At 65.0% G+C, this 7,842-nt stretch overlaps 1 protein-coding gene across 4 annotated transcripts in view; it reads left to right on the forward strand.

Annotated features, from left to right (window-relative positions):
- Nucleotides 1–611: 611 nt before the first annotated feature.
- Nucleotides 612–7,842, forward strand: part of ST3GAL4 (ST3 beta-galactoside alpha-2,3-sialyltransferase 4) — a 41,961-nt gene continuing 34,730 nt past the window's right edge. The window contains exon 1 of one of the 4 annotated variants that reach the window (XM_080649731.1): nucleotides 612–753. The gene's annotated coding sequence lies outside the window, so the exon portion shown is untranslated. The remainder of the gene's footprint in view (nucleotides 754–7,842) is intronic. The other 3 variants (XM_080649732.1, XM_080649730.1, XM_080649733.1) reach the window with 3 other exon arrangements.

Consider the following 7,842-nt stretch of genomic DNA (forward strand, 5'->3'; position numbering starts at 1 on the left):
CAGACTGTCAGCCTGGGTGGTTCCCAGGCTTGATTGGGGGGTGTCTAGGCCCAGTGAACTAGGGTCAGGGGCCTGATGTGGTTTCCCCTGGAGACAGGATGCCTGGCGCCTTCCCCTTCCCCAAGGAACAGAAACTGAGAGGCCTTCTCCAGGCCAAGACAGGGTGTGCAAAAGAGGGATACGGAGGGAAGAGTTTGGGGGCAGCTGGTCCAGACTAGGGCCAGGGCACTTGGCCCCTGTGCACTGGGCGTGGGCCTCCGTCTTCCTGCCTCACTTTCCCGAGTGAGGAGTTAGGGAGGGCAGGCTCACCGCGTGGAGAGCGAGTGGAGAACCCTTTGTTGGGGCTCATTGTTCCCGGGAGGGTGTGCGGAAGCCGCGCGGGGCACATCCATCCAGGAGCCTTTCTCAGGCAGCTCCGTGGCTCTCCCACCGCCCCTCCTCGGCCTCAGTGCCCCGACCACATCCCCACCCGCGCCATCGCTCAGCCCTTCCTCCTCCTCCTCCTCCTCCCGCCCTTCCTCCCGGGCCCGCCCGCTCCCAGTCCGCGCCCGGCGCTGTGCGCACGCGTGTCCGGCGCGTCCCCGCCCCGCGGGGCCCGGCCCGGCCCCCGCCTCCCGCAGGCTGGCCCACTCGCAGCCCGGCCCCGCGCCCGGGACTGGGACCCGCCGAGCGCAGCGCCAGCCCGTGCGCCCGCCGCGCGCCTAGCGGATCGGAGTCGCGGAGCCGCCCGCCCGCCCCGCCCCACCCGCCCGGGTGAGTACGCGCCACCGGGACCGCGAGAAAGGGAAGCGCCGGCCCGCGGCTGGCCCCCAGCCCCGCGCGTCCGGGAGGGAGTCGGGCCGGCACGTGGGCGCAGCCGGGTCCGGACCCGGTGGGCGACCGAAGCCTGGAATCCCTTCCCTGATTTTCGCGGGAAGCCGTTTCTCTGGCTCTTGGAGGGCGCAAACGGGACGGTCCTCTGCCCCGGAAAGTTTCAGCCCTCACCCTGCGCCCAGGCAAAGGCGCCCCGCCCTCAGCATCCTTGAGCCACGATTTCTCTCACAACTGCCCCATCTAGCCAGAAGACCCGTGGGCCGGCTTCGCTGGAGGTGACAGGCTTTGCTGGGTCGGTCCCTGCGCAGAGTAGCAAGGTCGCCAAGCAGAATCAGTCCATAGGTGGAGGTTGCCCGCTGCAGGCTGGCTGTGCCCAGGACCCTGGGTCCACGTTGTGGGGGGTCTTTGGGCCAAGGCCACTGTGCTCAGAGCTCCCTGGGTGGTGGGCAGTGGGGAGGGTTGTGGCTGGGGAAAGGTGGGGTACTGCTGGCAGGCCCCCAGGGCTCAGCTGTCTGCTCTGAGTGCCCCCCTGGGGCCCCTGCCCTTAGGGACCTCCAGCCTGGAGCTGCCAACATGTCTGCCAGGACTCGTGCTGCTCCTCCATCCCCAGTCTTGGAGGAGGCTCTCTGGGCCATTGGAGACCTCATCGGCTGCTTCCTCTGTTTCACAGACTGGGTCCCGGAGGCCTGGCTTTGGGGGCTCCTTCCTGAAGGCTGAGGTGTAGGCAGTGTTGGGGAGCTCACTGTGCATGTCTGACCTCCAGGCCACCCGCAGGCTGGCGCCCCCACAGCCTCTCAGGGAAGCCTGAGCTCTCCACAGCCCGCCAGAGGGAGGCACAGTGTGGGAGCCAAGTTCAGGCGGACTTATTCTTTCAGAGCCTTGGGAACGGCCTGGCATGGGCTGGGCTGTCACAAGAGGCACAGACCAGTGCTGCCCTCCTTGGAGCTGTGCTCGGCCACCTGCCTCCTCAGACCCAGCCCTGGCATGTGCCCCGGGGGGGGGGGGGTGGTCTTCAATGGGTCGCTATGCGTTAAGTGTTTTGGAAGGTGCCTGCTCCCAGGAAGAGGTCTGTGTGGGCGATGAGACGTGTTTCTCCCACATTTTCTCTCAAGGTTGCCCCGTATTCTAGAGAGGTGCCTGGGGGGTGCCAGCCGTTTGGTGCCTAGAAATGAACTTCTGGGGCTTTTTCTCTTTGCTGGGAGCTGGTCTGGAACCGCCCCCCTCTCTTCCCCCGAACCGAGGTGGCCCGGGTCGCTCTGACCTGCTCCCTCTCTGCTCCTGTTCCTTCGCCCAGTGCTCTCCACGTTTCATCCCTCAGCATCAGTGGGAGAGCTCAGGCCGTGCCATCGGCCCTGGGTCCGCTGAGGAGAGCCACAGCTGGGCTGGCCCCCCAGAGTCCAAATGGGCGGGAGCTGGGAGGGGAGTTTAGGTGGAAGGAGAAGTCAGGAGAGGAAGGGGAGAGCTGCCTGCTTGGGCTGTGGGCTGAGAGGCGGCTGTGGCTGGGGAGTGGGCTGCTGCTCCGGACAGCAGGGCGCCTCCCGGAGAGTGGAGGTCCAGGCCCAGGAGCGGGTGATGCCTGCAGGGCTGCCTCTCCTCCGCTCCCCCCGCCACACTCAGAAACAGTCCTGGCCCCTCCAGCCCTTTTAGACTCGTAGGATCCAGTGTTCTGGGTGGAACCAAACGTCTGCTCCTTCCTGGAGTTGTAACACATCCTGAAAGTGACACCCGTGTCACCGGCCGGGACGGAGAGGCCAGGCCACTGTGTGCTCCAGCTAGACCTGCCCATGGCACAGCTAGCCACGCGGCCTGCAGTGGCCCTGCCGTGGGTGCCGCCCAGGCCCTATCCCGGCTCGGGTTCGGGCTCGGGGTCGCCTCTGAGAGGCAGCCCCACGGAGCTGTGACCTCCGCCTCTCCAAGTGGCTCCGTGGTTCGCACCCTCCGTCCAGGGGAGGGGTCCCTCGACCTCAGAATGATACCGAAGCCCAGTTCCAGCCCACAGGTGTCCTGAAAGGGACCCTGGAGTGTCCCAGGGCCAGGTTATCGATTGTGACCAAGGCTGCCGCCGGAGCCTGGCCAAACTCTCAGACCCTGAGACGGAGGGAGGGCACTGGAGAGCGGGGCTGTGGGGTGAGGGGTGGGACCCCCAGAAACCTTACAGGGCCTGTTTCCTCTCTCCTGACCCCGCAGTGACCTTCTGGTTAGATTTCTCTGCAGCGCTTGCTGGCCACAGGGTCCTCCTTCCTTCTCCGGACTCGGGGCCTTGACCTGAAGCTTCCCGTGGCCTGAGGAGCTGACCAGTGGAGGCGGGTTTTGGTGGCTGTAGCTGAGTCCCCCTCTCCTGCAGGAGTGTTCCCAGTGCCCCCGAAGGAGGCCGGCCCTGGCCTCCGAATCATGCCCGTCCCCTCCCAGTGTGTGTGTGTGTGTGTGTGTGTGTGTGTGTGTGTGTGTGAGTGTGAGAGGAGAGAGAAGAGAGAGCCTCTTGATCCTACAGATGGAGGAAGTGGTCAAGTGCAGCAGCAAGTGAAAGCGGCCGCGTGATGCCTGGGCCACAGGCAGTTGTAGGGCCTTCAGCTCAGCTCCCTGAGCCCAGCAGGCAGGGGCCGAACTCTGCCAAGGGGGTTGGCCGGGTTGGTTGCCTTTCGGGTTGAGGAGGGACACAGGTGTCCAGAGCTGCAGGTTTCCTTCTAGTCCTGGCCCCTCACCTGGGACCAGGAGACCTGCAGCCCCGTCTCTGCCCATGCCACCCTGCGGAAAGGCGATGTGCTTGCTCCACCTCTGACGCGCTGGCTGCGCCCCAGCCCAGCGGGGTGGAGGGAGCTGCTGCCCCGGCTGAGGCAGGCTCAGGCTGGCGAGGCCCTCGGTGGCCGCCGGGGCCTTCAGTGGCCGCAGCTTCACGCCAAAGCCCAGGTGGGCTAGGGCTCCGGGCTCTGCCTCCCTGGGGTGGGGCGGGCGGGGAGGACGGTGGTGGCCAGAAAGAGGACAGGAACCAGTTTGCATGGCGCTGGGCCAGGACACTGTCGTTTCTGCCTCGGGTCCAAAGCGTCCTCCACCGTGCGGGTGCCAGGGCTGCCGTGCCTCTGCCCGCGGTCGGTCCTGTGTGCTCTGCCCTTGCATCCTCCCTCAACACCTGTCCTTGTCATAAAAAGGGGCTTAGCCAATGCCAAAGGCCTTAATCATGTATCCGTCCAGCACTAATTAAGAGCCTGGCCCAATCACCTAAGTCACACCGACACTTCCTTGCGTCACTCCCCGTGGGCCTCACCGGGCCCTGCATTAAGCCCGTTTATAAATGAACAGATGAGGCTCGGGGAGATTAAGCTGCTTGGCCAAGGTCACACAGCTCGTCAGCAGCCGAGCTGGGCCTCGTGTCCAGGCCTGCTTCCAAAGCCCGCGCTTTCAGCCCGGTTCTCCGTTGCTCCCTGAGCTCGTCTCGCCCTGTCCTGTGACCCACGAGGAGGCCGAGTCGGAGGTGTGGAGGGGTTTGCTCGAGGTCACCGAGGTCACCGGGTCTTAGTGACAGAGGGGCCCACAAGCCCTCCTGATGCCCAGCCTGGAGCTCTGTGTGCTGCCCGGTACCCCACTTCTCTGCATGCGCATCCGGGAACCCCATGCCCTGAGGCCAGCCCTCTCAGCTGGGCAGGGAGGGCTCCCCTCCCGCATCCCCCCTCCCAGCAGCCGGCCCAGCCCAGCCCCCACTCCCCGCTTTCCCAATGGTAATTGCTTCCATCTGGTCTGCCCGCCTGCTCCCCTGCCTTTGGGAAGGCAGCGAGGCTGCCGCCCACAGGGCTGCAGGGCCTCATCCGGCAACCAGGGCAACACGTTGGCCGGGGGGTGCCCTGTGGGGTCTGAGCACCAAGTGGCCAGGCGGCTCCTGGGGCCCGGCATTCCCGGATCCCTGCCAGGCCCGAGCACCTTTGCTCCCTGCGGCTCAGGGCCCCAGAGGCTCCTCCCAGACCCCCTTCTCAGTCCTGAGGGGATTTCCCTTCTGCCCTGGGAGGTTGCTCAGGTCAGGGAGGCCCAGCTGGAAGGGCCAGCAGGAGAGAAGTGGGGCCCGTGGCTTGTGCTGGGGACCCTGTGCTTCGGGGCCAGGGGAGGGAAGTGAAGCGGGTGCTCCTGGTGGCAGGGGCTGCCGGACCGAGAGCTGGGACAGGTGAGGATGGAGCCCACTTGGGTTCGTTGGTCCCAAGCAGCTGACAGCACAAGCAGAAACTTCCCACCGAGTCTGATGTAACTGCATCACGTGTGCCCTGCCTCCCTGGCCTCCGGATCCGTCCAGGTGAGGTGAGCCGGGCAGGGGCAGGGCAGGGTCCTCAGCCTGGGCACCTGGATGGCCAGGAGCCTGCTTCTGCCTGAGGAAGGGCAAGCTCCTGATCACTGCAGAAGGTCAAGCGCAGACCGGTGAACTTGACGGGGACAGTCCGGAGGCACGTGTGGTGTGGACGGGCTTGGGAATGTCTGCATTTTCCTCCCTGCGAGGTTAGCGTGTTAGCCTGAGCTCCGGAACCTGTTGTGTTCACTGCCGTCCTCTCCACGCCTGGGAGGGTGTCTAGCCGGTAATCGCTCAATAAATATTTGCTTGATGAATGAATGGAAGATGGAGCTCGGGTTCCTGACTTGTTTTCCCCGTGTCCCTGCTTTGCCTCCCCTTTCCCTGGGGCTAAAGGACAGTGTCCCTTTGGACAGGTGAGCTGTTTGTCAGAGAAGGCCCCGCCCACTCCCCTTCAGACAATGGAGGGGCGGGCAGGAGGCCCAGGTGGGGCTGGGCGGGAGTCTACCCCCAGGAGGGCATGCCCTTCCCACCCACGCAACCCGGGCATGTGCCCTGACCGGGAATCGAACCGTGACCTCCTGGTTCATAGGTCGATGCTCAGTCGGCTGGGCGGTTTCTTGGCTTAAAGGCGTGTGTGTGTGAAAGCCCGCATCATTCCCAGCAGTACACTGCGCCTCCTCACCTCCTCATCTCTGCACCCAACGTCCCCCCAGGGGTGCCCTCAGCATCCGGCCCCTGTTCTCTGAACGCTCCCTGACGACCCAGCACACTGTCCCTTCCTCCTGCACTCCCCACTCCTGTGACACGAGCTCCGCTGAGCCCAGATGAGCCACGGAGGCCAGCCAGGGCAGAACCATTGGCCAACCACAGACAGGTGGGGGGCAGTGCTGGGGCGGCGATCGGCTTCCCGGAGACAGGGTGTGTCCCCTCCCTGGTGGCAGCCTCCACTTCTGAGCGAGAGCGTTCTGATGACGCCTCCGTGCCCCGACCCCGTGCTCCACAAATGCTGGCTGTGTGTTTGATGGGACTCGGGGTGGGGCAGGGGATGGAGTGCCCACTCGCTGGCCCTGGAGGAGAGGGCAGGTGTGTGAGCTCAGGCAGGTCTCCCGCGACACTGGTTTCTGTAAGCACATCTGCGCGTTGGGTTCTTACAGCCGCCCCGCCTCATGGGAGCGCGGTGCACAAATGAAATAGACATTCAAAGCTGGCAGAGGCCTCAGACCCCCAGGCCAGGACCCGAACGCTCCCCATGCGGCCTGGCTCCGGGCGCCCTGCTGGCACCCCGCACCCACTCAGTAACTTTGTGTGGAACTTGCTGTTCAAGGTCACAGAGTAGCTCCTCCACCAGGCAGGGCCCTGCCTAAGGAGTGGCCTGGTCTCTGCCCCTGCATCCTGCCACCTGTCCCCACCTCCTTGCTTTCTCTGAGGTCCTGGTGTCACTTACCTGTCCGTTCTCCAGCCCCCAAAGATCCGGGTCGGCTGAGCCTGACGGCCCGGGGGCGTGGCTGGCGTGGGACTGGGGACAGTGCCCAGCTGTCCTGCTGCTTCGGGGCTGGCTTTGTGGGGCTGAGAGTGAGCTCAGGGCTGGAAGGAGGTGTGTTTATAAGGTGGGGGCCGACCACACAGAGATGGGCTTGACCCCCTTCTCCTCTTGTCCCCTCTTTGGTGCTTTTCCTCACTTTCTCCCCCCCCCCCCCCCCGCAATCTTTTCCTGGCCCCCTTCCCTTTTCCTCCGTTGATTCAGTCGTCTCTCTTCCTTGGTGTCTGCCTCCTTCATTCCCTTGTCCTCCCCTCTCCCTCCCAGCCCTTTGCACCCAAGTTGTGCTGACAGTGGCGGCTGGACGGGGTGGGCGCCCTGCAGGGCTCGGGGCTCAGGGCACCTCCTGTTGTGAGCAGCCCCAGAAGTTTCTAGTGAGATGGCTCTTCTAGCATTTAGGTTTGGGAAGGGGTCCTGCCTGCCCAGAGTAGAAAGCGGAGTGGCCTGCAACGCCCAGGCCTCCCCACCTCCTCAGACACCTTCCTGGGCAGGAAGGGGAGAGCTTGTCCTGCAGCCTGAGGGTCCCCAAAAAAGCTGGCTGGTGGGGCTTTGCTGGCCTCTGCCCTCTGCCCTCCCCCTCCTCTCTCCAGAGCTCAGTTCTTTCCCAGAGGTACCTGCTGGGATGGAGGAGGTGTCCGCTCAGACGCCTCCCAGGTGAGCACACACAGCGTGTGGTGCTTGGGCTGATGGATCCGTGTGTATGCGTGTGCAAGCACTGCGAGTGTGCACGTGGGTCGCGTGTAAGCGAACACGGGCATGCATCTCTGTGTGGACAAGAGCATGGTGCGCTGGTGGGTCTGCGCCCCTCAGGCCTGTCCCCGGGGCAGCCCTGCTCCAGCCCAGAGCTCTCTGTCCCCGGCCGGCTGGCCTCCTGCTGTGATCCCACCCAGTGGCTGGCTGATCCCTGGCCACCCATTAGGCTGCCTGGGGGCTCTGGGGCCAGCATTTGCCCCTCCGCCCCCGCAAATGGAGGCGTGTGGGGCTTCCTGCCTGGTGTCTCAACCCTGCCAAGGCGGAGGGAATGGGGAACAGCTGCGCTGGCTCGACCCAGCGCCGTATGGATGTGGTTTGACAACAAAGCTCCCTCTGTGTGTTCTCAGGCCCCTTACGTAACGGGCGGGAGACCGAGGGAGGAGGTGGGGATGGGGACAGGGAGACACCAGGACGGGTGGCTGGGAGGGGACAGGGGCTGGGAGGAGGGGGAAGGGGAATGAGAGAGAGA

Source organism: Plecotus auritus (assembly GCF_963455305.1).
Source record: "Plecotus auritus genome assembly, chromosome: 13".
NCBI lineage: Eukaryota > Metazoa > Chordata > Mammalia > Chiroptera > Vespertilionidae > Plecotus > Plecotus auritus.